At 38.6% G+C, this 12,670-nt stretch overlaps 1 long non-coding RNA gene across 2 annotated transcripts in view; it reads right to left on the bottom strand.

The window, feature by feature from the left end:
• The window catches only part of LOC123946905, a 102,989-nt gene that overhangs the window by 79,072 nt on the left and 11,247 nt on the right, over positions 1–12,670 (bottom strand). For both annotated transcript variants that reach the window (XR_006819676.1, XR_006819675.1), the window contains exon 2: positions 10,252–10,359. This is a non-coding gene — a long non-coding RNA (uncharacterized LOC123946905). The remainder of the gene's footprint in view (positions 1–10,251; positions 10,360–12,670) is intronic.

Here is a 12,670-nt window from a genome sequence, read left to right as displayed (position 1 = left end):
GACCACGTTTTCTGGCTAAAAAAAAAAAATACATGTAGACACTGATCCAAAAAATAAAAATGCTTATTTCAAAGCTAAGATTGCCTCATTCTGGTATGCTTCTGAAAATAGAAACATTTATGGTTTGACCAAGTTCAGGAAGACTGTGGACAGACTGATGTACTGACTTGTCAGAATCAACAAACAAGGACATCATCCCTTATAGATGCTGAGCTTCCATTCTAGAACATCTACTGTTCCAGAACAGGGCATAAAGCTTTGGTGCCCACCATTCATTCCATCCTTTTCCTAGCTGGCCTTCTCACGCTACCGAGACTAGACAATTAAGACCTACGTTCTCCAGACGTAGCTTGCAGCTTGGATTCTGAATGCGATCTAGATTTGACAAATCATATGTGCTCTGCGTGGGATTGGGCATTTGGAAGTAAGGTGGAGGCCTTGCCTCTGCAATGGTGCCATGTCTTCCTGGAGACCTCCTCCCAGAGACAGCTGAAGTTTATCATGCCTTTCTCAGCAGATGTTCCAAGTATCCACACACAAGTTCCATGGGTCTGCTGTGTCCAGAGGCACAGTGGAGGACACAGATGCTGTTGAGTGAATCACAGTCCGGAGCTAGAAGCATGGTGGCTTTTTAATTATAGCGATTCCTGACTACAACACAGGGCTGGTGGTGGTCTGGAGTCAATAGCTTCCTGATCAGGGACGAGATGGAAGCTCTTTTGGTGGTCCTACTTTGCAGTGAACTTAGAGAGCTGTTTTCTAAAAACTTGACCCAGAATTTACTTACTGAGTCCCTCTCCTGCCTGCTCTTAAGCTCTTAATGATTTTCTATGTCATTTAATTCCGTCCTGATTAAACCAGCTAGAGTCGATTCTGTTTACATCAATTAGGTCCTGACTGATACAAGACTCAAACATGGAACAGTTATAAATCTTGTCTTGATGAAATAAAGAAAAAGACAGTACCATGTGGGGACATTTTTAGTAACTTACTCAAATGGTCTCCCCAATGTCCTATACTAGGATATGTACAGTTCTCACTCAAACCCTATTTTCTTAACATTCTGTAGGCACTACTGGTTTTTATAAATGAGCTAAAAATTGGGATACCTGGGTGGCTCAGATGGTTAAGCATCTGCCTTTGGATCAGGTCATGATCTCTAAGTCCTGGGTTCAAGGCCCATGTAGGGCTCCCAGCTCTGTGGGGAGTCTGCTTTCCCTCTGCCTCTCCCCCTCTGTCTCTCTTCCTCTACCTCTCCCTCCCTTTCACCCCCCCATACCCCCTGCATCTCCCTCTGCCTCTCTCCCTCTGCTTCACCCCCTTGCCCCTCCCCTTGCCCCTCACCTCTTCACCTCCTCCTCTGCCTCTCCCCCTCCGCTCATGCTGCTCTCTCTCTCTCTCTCTCTTTCTCAAATAAAATCTTAGATAAATAAATGAGCTAAAAATTGAATAAGGATCCTAAAAAAGATAACAGAAGCTGCAGGTTATCCTTCTCTCTTTTTTTTTTTTTCATAGCAGGGATCAGCGAACATTTTCTGTAAATGACCAGACAGAATATATTTTTGGTTTTGTGGCCCATATACTCTCTTTCACAACTACTCAGCTCTGCCATTGTAGTGTAAAAGCAACAACAGACATTATGTAAATGAAGGTGGGGTTATGGCCTAATAAAACTTTATTTACAAAAATAGGCAGCGGCCAGATTTGGCTGACAGGTCATAGTTTGCCAATCCTTCTTCCACAGTAATAATATCCTAAATTTTATAGATGGGCACCATGGCCACTTGGAATGAAGACTGCACTTCTCAGACTTGCTTGCAGCTAAGTGTGGTCATGTGATTAAATGTGATGTAAATGTAAGTGTGGGGGTGGAAGAAGCATGCATTTCTGTCCCCTTTTCTCCCTTTCTGCTGACAGGAATGTGGTCACGGTGCTGAAAACTCCAGTAGCCATCTTGGATGAGGTAGTAATGTCAGGACAGAAAGACATGACTTAGAGAAGTAACAAGACAGAAGGTGACTAGATCCTTAACATCTGAGAATGTAAGGCAGACACCTGAATATATAAGAAAGAGGTAAACTATTATCTAGTTTAAACCACTTTGGTTTTTTTTCTGTTAATCACAAACAATCCTAACAGATCAAACAAGAATTCAAAAAGCACAGTAAGCAAGTAAGGAGCTGCTCAATAAACGATTTTTGCTGAAATACTAAATGGCCATAAATTGAAATCGGCACTACATGAAATGAGGCTACCAGGGGTTGGTGCAAACGATCTAAATGTCAACCTTTTTTTTTTTTTTTGAGAAAGAGAGTGAGCTCAGGCACATAGGGTGGGAATGGGGGGAGAGGGGTTGGCTGGAGGGAGAAAGAGAATCCAAGCAGACTCCATGTTCAGGGTGGAGCCCAACAAGGGGCTCAGCCAACCCAAAGATCATGACCCAAGCCAAAATCAAGAGTCGGGTGCTCAACCAACTGAGCCACCCAGGCGCCCCGATCTAAATGTTAATTTTAATTAGAAAATGTAAAAATGTACTTGGTTTCTGGTATTTGCAATACCACATTTCTGTATATGAGCTTTCTTGGTAGAAAGTAATTTCATTTATTCATGATATGAAATAGAGAAAAATTAATTACATCAAAAGGAAGTAAAACAAGTCTAAATCTAGTTATATAGTGAGAAGTAAAAATTCATAATAAAATACTCACCAGTTACAGGATAAGCCTCCTTTATATATAGTATTCATATTTATATCACGGTTTAGTCACTGTGCTACAGAAATAGCTTTCTTAGTTTTTACAAATATTTCTCTATACCAGTAATACCATTAAAATAGTTTTCCCATCTCTATCCATCTCCCCAATGCTCCCTATAAAGGGAGTATCTCATTGGGTACTATTTGTCTTTCTAGGTTAAGAAAAAAAATTCTGAAGTAAGCCCTAGCTAAACTCTTTACAACCTTGCTATTCAATGTATGGTCCTTAAAAAGAAAACAAAACAAAAGCAAACAAACAAAAGGGCAAAAGTAGACTCTTAAGTATGGAAAACAAACTGGTAGTTGCCAGAGGGGAGGGCAGCGAGGGATGGGCAAAATGGATGAAAGGGAGTGGGAGGTATAGGCTTCCACTTACGGAATGAATAAATCACAAGGATGAAAGTTACAGCACAGAGAATACAGTCAGTGGTATTGTAATAGTGTTGTATGGTGACAGAAGGTAGTTACTCTTGTGGTGAGGAAGGGTAACAGAATCACTATGTTGTACACCTGAAACTAAGGTAACATTGCATATCAACTATACTTCAATTAAGCGAGCAAGCAAGCAAGAATAAGGTCCTTAGACCACTGGCACCACTTAGGAGCTAGTTAGGAATGCAGAATTTTGGGCCACACTGCATCATAAGCTGATTTTTTTAATAAGATCGCCCAGGTGACTTTGTATGCATGTTCAAGTTTGAAATACTGCTTTTTCATTCTTCTGCACTGACATTCAATAGCAAATATCCTTTAACTTTGTTAGCTCTTTCAATCTCAGAAAAACCCAACAACCTAAGTGAAATACTTCTGTATTCCTAAACTACCCAACAAACACAATAACTAAGGTCAAATATCAGGAAGCCAGAAAAAGAACTAAAATTAGCATATATGTCTCATAGGATCAGATTCTTTCCCTTTTGTGATCTCAAAGCACTTCTTTTTAGTAAGAAAGATAATCTAATCTCAGGTCTTGAAGATGAAGAATGAGATTTTAGTCATAAATCCTTAATGATAAGATGCCATATCTGCAAAGCTATTTGGAGATCCTATAGAGTCTATTAAACTGTGATAAATAAAACTGGTGGTTTTATTTCTTGAAGCAGCAATTTATTAAGAGCCTGATACAAAGGCTATTATATTATACTATTCTCACTACAAATATTTTGGTTTCATGGTACTATAAGTGAAAGAATATAAAAACTCATATCTTTTTTTTTTATGATGGTTAACACACCCAAATGTATGCTTTAGGGATTTGGAGGAGAGTACGGATGTAACCCAAGGTTTAAAAGAACAAACTCTGAAGAAAAGTTAAAAGCTTCTAGAATTAGAATACCTAAAGGAAACTGAAAAATAATCTAACCTCTGTCAAAGAACAGTTTCTGGCTGTTCGCAACCTCCAGCATCAACCAGAAAAATAAAAAAATTAGTTCCATATAAAGGATGAGAGTTTCAGGTAAGGCATAAAATTAATAATGGAACATCTCTTTCTTTAAGGGTATTTAAAAATATACTGGGTAGAATCCCATCCTGATCTAATTGTGGCCTTGACTAGACGGGGAAAGATAGATTCTATGACTCCTCAAGGTCTTTTTCAACTTAACATCCATTAAATTGTCTCTGCATAAATAAAATTCCATAGTGAAAATCAACTCAAGCCCCTTGTACCTTCCGCCATTCCATTTTCTAAGCTTTGGCTGAAGTACTCAGAAATACTGGCAGCTATATGACTCCTTCTGAAGAAGAAATAAGTACTAAGATTCTTGATCCCTTTCATACTGGCAGTTTTAAAGACTTTGAGTGCATTTCTGATACTTCTTTGAAAACATATTCTAATGTATGTAATAAATTCGTTTCCTGCCCGTTTGACATATCAGTTTATGTCTGAATTAAAAGCCTTATTAAATGTCTCAGTCAAGAACAGGAAGATTCATTAGGTTCACCTTTTGCTGAATCCCATGCGATCTCTACACAGCAACTGCGGTGACCAATCCTCCCGTTTCCCTGGGACTGGAGAGACTTTCAGTGCTGAAGTCAAGACTATGGGTAACTCTATAATTTAATAATACATCTTTCTGTGTGTGTGTGCGTGCGCACGCGCATGTGTGCTTGGGTGCACACTCACATGTGCCTGCTCATACACATAATTTTCATGTTCTTCTAGATTTAACTTCACTTTAGAAGGCAGAGTAACAAGCAAATAAATACATGCCTCTTTTCAAGGTACAGGCTATGGAATGAGCTGTGCCATTAAGCCAGTAGTTAGCTGTTTATCAACTTATTTTTTTAAAGGATAAGAAAAAAATTGAAAAAAATCTGACGATCAATAACAGTATTGCCAAAAAAAAAAAAAAAAAAAAAAAAAGAAAGAAAGATGCCCCAAATAGAGACATCTCATCTTGACTATGGTACAAGTGAACAGTTATTGAAATGGTGTTTTCCTTTTGGCCTTGGTAAATCCATTTTTCCAAGAGTGAATTCATTTTCATCTTGCAAGGCTGACAGACTGAAATTCACACACTGCAACGGGCGGAGGGCATACTCTGAGCCAGGTGGCTCGTCATGTGTAATGAAAGGGATTTTCACCATCTTGTCAATCTCATTTTTTCAAAATATTCATAAAATGGTAGAATTGGCTGTATCTGTTTCTTTTAAATAGCATGGCAGTGTAAAGCAACTGATGTTGAATTACTCAACTTAAAATTTTTAGACCAAAAAAATGTTTCGAGGGTATAGAAACATTGATTGAATCAATGAAAATCCATGAATCAAGAATGATACTTAAAAAAGAAAAAGCCCTCTCCCCCCCGCCCCCACAACCAGATGCCATCATTTGAGGCAGTTACTAAGTAAGCTTTTTCCTTTGAAAACATGTATCTAAGAGAGAATACTAAATATTTATTCCACCACTCCAGTTAGACTATATTACAGAGTAACCAAAACAATCCCACTTGATGAGGAAAAGCTTTATCTCATAGAAGAATTTCATCAACTAAGAGAAAGGAAGGACTGAATTAGATTTTAATCATGGTTGATCCCTAATGAAATTATTGACCCAGGCAAGGACTGTCAAGTAGTGTTAAAAGCATTAAGTGCATGATTTATGGGGAATCTGACTTTCGCAGGACGCCAAAGTAATAGCACAAAGATTTCTTTCTAGTCACAGGAGAAAAACATAAGTGTATGGATTTTCATCACCCGAATCCGGTGTGCAAATTTAGCCCCATGAATGGCAGAGCCATCAAACCTCCTGATGTGACACTATGAACTACAAACCATCACCTATGGCATACCCTAGCCAAAATGTTTAACATGAGTCCAGCCAAAGTTTAGACCTAACTTTCAACATAAGAAAATAGTGTGAATGGAGGAAGTTCAGTGATAGCATCAGAAGGCAGCCAGACAAAATTAAGATGAATCATTCAGTTAAGATCCTTGGTCTGGTCTATTCAACAAGTCAGTGTATAATGGGAAAAAAATTAAGGATGATGCTAGAGTAAAAGAAATCTGAGAACCATAAAAACTAGTTTCAATATGTAGGACTCACTAGCTCTAAAGGGTATTATGAGGATAACTGAGAAATCTGATTAGGGATAGACTATTACATAAGATTAAAATTTTGACCCATAAAGGGAAAGACTATTAGAAACCAAGATACAAAACAGCTTGCAAAGTATTATCTCATTTTAACAAAAATATATCCATAAGTATAAAGTATCTGAAAGCAAATCAAAAAGATATTAAAGATAATCCCCACTAGTAGGAATACAGAGCTTTTCTTCTCTTAATTTTTGCTTATCTAATTTTCTAGCTTTCTCAAGGTGCTTATACACTATTTAGAACAATAAGACATTTCTTTATTAAAAAACTGTAAGAATTACACAGTGAGAGTGGGATTGTCATGATTCAATGCTCTTAGAGTTTTAGACCATTTTGGTACCTAGCAGTGATTACTGCAACAATTTTTGATGACTTCAAACAGAGAACTTTTAATCCCAGGTAAGGATTATTAGAGAAGACTTGCTCACCCTCCTTTTGCTTATTGCTAATAATATGTCTTCTAAACATAAGACAGTGATTCTGTTTTAAAGGAAGGAAAGAATTAAGAAAAAAGCAGAAAGGCAGGGCGCCTGGGTGGCTCAGTTGGTTAAGCGACTGCCTTCAGCTCAGGTCATGATCCTGGAGTCCTGGGATTGAGTCCCACATCAGGCTCCCTGCTCAGCAGGGAGTCTGCTTCTCCTGCTGACCCCTCTCCTCTCATGCTCTCTCTCTCTCTCTCTCTCAAATAAATAAATAAATAAAATCCTTTAAAAAAAAGAAAAGAAAAAAACAGAAAGGCAATGAAAGGAAATTTGTGAAGAAGGGAACCGAGAAGGACAGACGTGAGAAATGAAAGAGGAAGCACGTGGTATCTATTTTCAAGTACTATGATACACCCATGAATGGAGCCTCGTCGGCAGTCCCTACCCCTCCACCTGCTAACTTCTGTCTTCCCAGGTCTGAGCACAGCCGTTTTAGCCCTATAAAAAATTTGAATTACCTACCCACTCACCTCTTTCTCCCTAGACTGAGAGAAAGGGGCTGGTTTTTGAAACCACAGAAACGCAAGAATCTAGCACAACCCCTGGAATAGAATGGATGCGTATATGTCGACTCATTCAGAAGAAACGCTCCAAGAAAACACAAGCTAATATTTATAATACTAGAAAGTGCCCTATAGCCACTACTACTACATCTCTATACATCACAGAAATTAAAGAAACACATTCTGAAGTTGATGATATCCAAAACAACAAGAGAGAGAATTCCTGCCAAGGAGGCTGTAGATGTCAGGAAATCAGTGTTCCACGGGATCAGCAGATGATTTCAGATATTGTAGCCTCTGCTCTGTTTGCAGACTTAAGATTGCAGACGGCACCTGTGGTGGGAGGGAGGTCTGCTTCCTGGGTGTGTGGCATGCAGCCCCCAGACCCCCTCTGGTATCTCTTCCATCTTACTGGGAAGCCAGAGTTGAGTCATAATTGTAGGTCTGGGGCCAGACCTGCATTTTAACTCCTCAGGTCTGCAAACAAAGTCCCTAAACTTGCCAGATTCTTGGCTCCATTATTTAGTAGCTATATGATCTTGAATGCAGATTCCTTGTCCATAAAAGCCCGATACTAGGACTGTGCCCAGGACATTGTGTGAGTAAGAAATAAAGTGGTTCACCTAAACCCTGGACAGTGCCTAGCATCCAAATTTCCGTAATTATCAGCTCTTGTCTTTCTCTCAGTGAAGGGTTCCACTATGCCCCTAATCACTCAAGGCTGAGGTTCAGCCCAGAGGTCTCCCTGCCCCTCCCACAGGAAATTGGCCACATCCACAATTAGCATTTATGACTGCTCCATTTTTAGGGAATACAAATGAAAGCAGTGGGCATAAAATACAGGCCTCCCAATATCTAGCCTTCGCCCACTTCTTGGCAGGCTCATGATTTTCACGATTTCCTTTATACCTCTGAAACTTTAGCTTTAAGCCACGGTCATTTGTTTATCTTCTTGAGGATGTGACTTTCAGTGGGAATCTACCTTACTATTATTTAAAAACAAAAAACCATAAAACACTCTTCATCTGCCCCCTTCAGGTAAAGATGACATTTAACAGTAATTGAGAAAGTAACTGCTTTCCAAAAGACACTCGTGATTTAGAAATGTACCCATCAGGGTGTGATTTTTGTTCCTAAAAGTGACTTATATTGCCTACTGAAACGCCTATCATACTTTAAAAAGTTGGAAACAGAATTTTCATATCTATTTTAAAATCTCAGAGTTTCAGTGAATTATTAAAGTCAGTTTTTTAAAAATTAAAATGTAACACGTTGTGATTAATTTACAAGAACTGGTTGATATCAGGGAAGACCTGTAAGCATAATTTTAAGCAAACTCCTTCTGTAATTTGTGGATGGGCTGAAAACAAACGGTAAATATAGCCAGAAATCAACCTGTCCTGTGTGAACCAGTCTGGTCTTGAAGTATCTTTTTTTAGAGATGACATGAAAAACAAGGTTCCGATTAACCCAAACTTGAGTCCCAACCTTTAAATTATTATCAAGCCAAGATTTTTTATTTTTTAATTTTTTTAAGATTGTATTTATTTATTTGACAGAGAGAGACATGGCGAGAGAGGGAACACAAGCAAAAAGAGCGGGAGAGGAAGAAGCAGGCTCCTATTGAGCAGGGAGCCCGATGCGGGGCTCAATCCCAGGACCCTGGGATCATGACCTGAGCGGAAGGTAAATGCTCAACAACTGATCCACCCAGGCGTCCCAAGCCAAGATTTTTTAAAGTACGAGTCAATTCAAACTATATTCCTTTCACTAAAAATAGCCTGGTGATCACATTAATATATATTTTTCACTAACAATTATATTTTGCTGGAAACAAAAAATATTTTTGTATCACTGAGAGATAAAACAGCTATTTTAAAATACTGTTTACCTTTGCCTTTTAAAAAAATTTCTGTTTCTTTGTGTTTTACAGTTGACATGATATAATAGCACAATAGTGCACATACACAATTTACAAATAAATGATTATATATGAGAGATACCAGCCCACAATATTTTTACTAATCAGTGTATATAATTTAAAAAGCTTAAGTGCCATTGTCTTAGATCAATTTTTTTTCTCAAAGCATGGTTTGAGAAACACCGTTGTCAGCATCCCCATGGGGCCTAAGCCCAGAAAACCTGACTTTCATCATGTATAGTTGGGATCTGGAATATGCATTTTTAACCAGTACCCTTGCTGAAGGCAGTTCATAGTCTACATGTTGAAAAACACGGTGTTGAAGGAAATAAAAAACATTTCGTGGAGCTCATGATTGCCGATGAATAAGGCAAGTAAGTGGTAGCCAGATGCAGTGCCCATAATCAGCTGTCTCCTCGTTCATCTTAAGGGGAATACCTTGCAAAGCTGACTTCGCTCAAGTGTATAATCCTCCGATCCTCGGGGATGACATTATGTCTGAAAGGACAGCTCTGTAATAATTGCCCGCTAAAAAATGTATGTGTCCCTGGCATCCATTTATGATCCTAAAAATGTCATTTCAGGTGTTGTGCTATGGGTTTATCATTGTAGGATCATCGGAGAATACACTGATGGAAAGGTTCTGGTAAGTGTGATTTCTTTTGAATTCATCAGAGGGCCTAAGTTTAATAAAGTAGAAAAAGATCAACAAATAAGTAAGTATGTAACTAAACGAATACATAAAAACTGAAAAAAGCGCAATGTTAAACCCAAAAATATGCCGTCATGACCAGCACCATTCAGGGTCCATAGAGATGCTTCTACAACCTCTTTGCTGTATGTCCTCAAAGAAAAAGTGATCCCATCCAAAAATGGTAAAGGTTTGGGTTATCCTGCTAAGAATACTGGAGGTGAGCACTGCTTCCAAGAGCAGGGAGAAAAGACCAATTGATCATCACAGCAAATCCCATGAATGCAATCTAGACTTACCTTGCGTGGTACTTGTTTTCCAGGAGTGCGGGGGATCATTTTCTTGCTTCTCCAACACAAGCTTCCGTAGGTATGCAATATTTAGCCAATCTCTTCAATGATTGCAACCTGGCAGCGAAAGAACATTTTGCAATATTAAACAATTCATATCACTCAAAGATTGGTAAGTGTGTAGATCTACACAAACCATTCCCAAAATCGGATACCAATGCTTTACATTGACAGCCAGCTGTGCCTTGGACACTAACATTAACAAATAATTTGTTTACATAAATTATTCTTAACTTTTCAATATGTTAAATAAAATTTCAGCTTTATTTAAAATCCTGTATTAATTATGAATTTTTCTTTTCTATTTGAATGTCATAAACAATGTAGTTTAGAATAAAAATAGCACTTCATAACAATATATACTAAAATAAATTTAAAATTGTCTATATTTGTTTTAATGTACATTCTTGATGAAAATATATTCCTATGTTTCATATATTCTATATATTTTGGACACTTTTCATAAAATTACATTTTATTTTAATTCTTTCAGGGCACAAATTTTGAGAGAATATTGATTACAATAACACAGGGATTTTTATTGAAATGAAGATCAGAAAAACAAATTTGATTAAATAAATACACAATAAATTACATATTATGTCTCTTTCATTTTATTACTCATCTAACATTGCCAGTCCAAGCAACAAAACATCCAGACAAGTGCAATAACAATTAAACCAACTTGCCTTTGATATTTTCCCAACAAAAATCATAACTTTACATAGTTTCCGATTTTTCCTTATGATAATATAGTTGTCAAGGCAGATGGATGTAACGTATTTTATTTAACAGTGGTTTAGCTTGATTTGTAACTTCTAAATATTTAGACATATGGTGTGTAGGCGTTCATTTGTACTCTTGCCTTGGACTACACAAACATTAGAGGCAGGCCTAAAAACTGTCACAAATGAAAACAAGACAAAACATAGACAAAACAACAAGAAGAAGCTCATGACTATCATCTCTGTAGGCTTCGCAGTCAAAGCTACTGGTTTTGACCCCATTTGAGATACACCACTTGTAATCGTGCTGTGTCTACGCCTGTAACAAAGCAACATTTCCAAATTTCTGGGGCTATTCCAAAGCATTTTTTTTTTCATTGCTGAATCACTTTCCTGCCTGGTAGGAAGGATGTTCTCCAGATTTAGAGAACCCACAGAAGAGTCAGCACTTACGGCTTTTGAGTGTGAACCCACACATGAAGACGAATAGGAAGTACAGCCTTTTACCATGATGTCGGAGCCATGGGAAGTCGTCACAGCCTAGGTGACATTGAGATCCCACCAGCTCCCCACCTAGGAAGAAGGTCACATACAGAAAGAAAAGCAAACACATTGGCATCCAGTTTCCTGCTGGAGCCAAAAGTGTCAACCACATGTTTAGTTGTACCTACAATTATGCAGTCAAGTACTGAAAGTGCTTTCTCTCTACCTTCCCCATGAACCAGCAAGGATGCAGCTAGTTATAGTTAGATGATTCAGCAAACAGCTCTGGCCCCTGCCTGAAAGCATTCAAATCCGGAGTCCACCAGAGATCAACCGGAAACTTTGGGCAATTCTATCCCTACTTGTCCTTTTCTACAAAATGGGCACCAGTGGGCATTGTCCTTTTACTTGTCCTTTTCTACAAAATGGGCACCTACTGCAAAGAGTGCCTGTGAGAATTACATAAGTTAAGTGCCTAGAATAGTACATGGGCGTGTAGTAAGTGTTGTGTGCACATTATGTAATTTTTTTAAAAAAATCCGTAATTATGTCCCCAGTTACAAGAGTCCAGAAGAGCTGTATTAGGACAGTCTGTTTTGAGCTGACTGCTACTGCACATCCAAGGAAAAAATTGTGACATTTGGATATTGCAAGGTTTCTCTTATCCTAGACTTTGGGCTATTTAAATTGCACAATTCACTGGCATACACACCTTTTTTTTTCCTTTTCCCTTTCTTGTGTAGTCCACACTCCTTTCTTAACAGGATTTGTGGTAGCCAGCAGCATCAAAGCACACTTAGCAAAGATCAATGAATATCAAAACAAATGGATGGCTAATCAATTACTTAGGATCACTGCATGGTTCTAGATGTAGACCTGACTGCGTCCCAAAAACAGTTTCTTGGGGGGGGGGGGCTTTGGGTCCCAGATACTTGGGCAAGAATTAGTCTCCTCAAGCTAAGGAGCGGTGGGGGCTTCTCTCTCTAAGCCTCAAGAATTACCTCACTGCCACGTACGGCAAGTTTATTCACAAAACGTCTCTCCTCCAATCCCCCTCTCCCTTCAACAGTTGTCCAAAGGCATGTAAAGGTGGAGGGCCAGAGGCAGGTTGCAGGAAGTCCTGGACAAGGGCAGGAGGAAGGAAAGGTCATGAGCTAACC

This window comes from Meles meles, chromosome 7, assembly GCF_922984935.1.
Source record: "Meles meles chromosome 7, mMelMel3.1 paternal haplotype, whole genome shotgun sequence".
NCBI classification, from domain to species: Eukaryota; Metazoa; Chordata; class Mammalia; order Carnivora; family Mustelidae; genus Meles; species Meles meles.
Note: the sequence above shows the minus strand (reverse complement) of the source record. Positions and strands in the feature narration are given on the sequence as shown.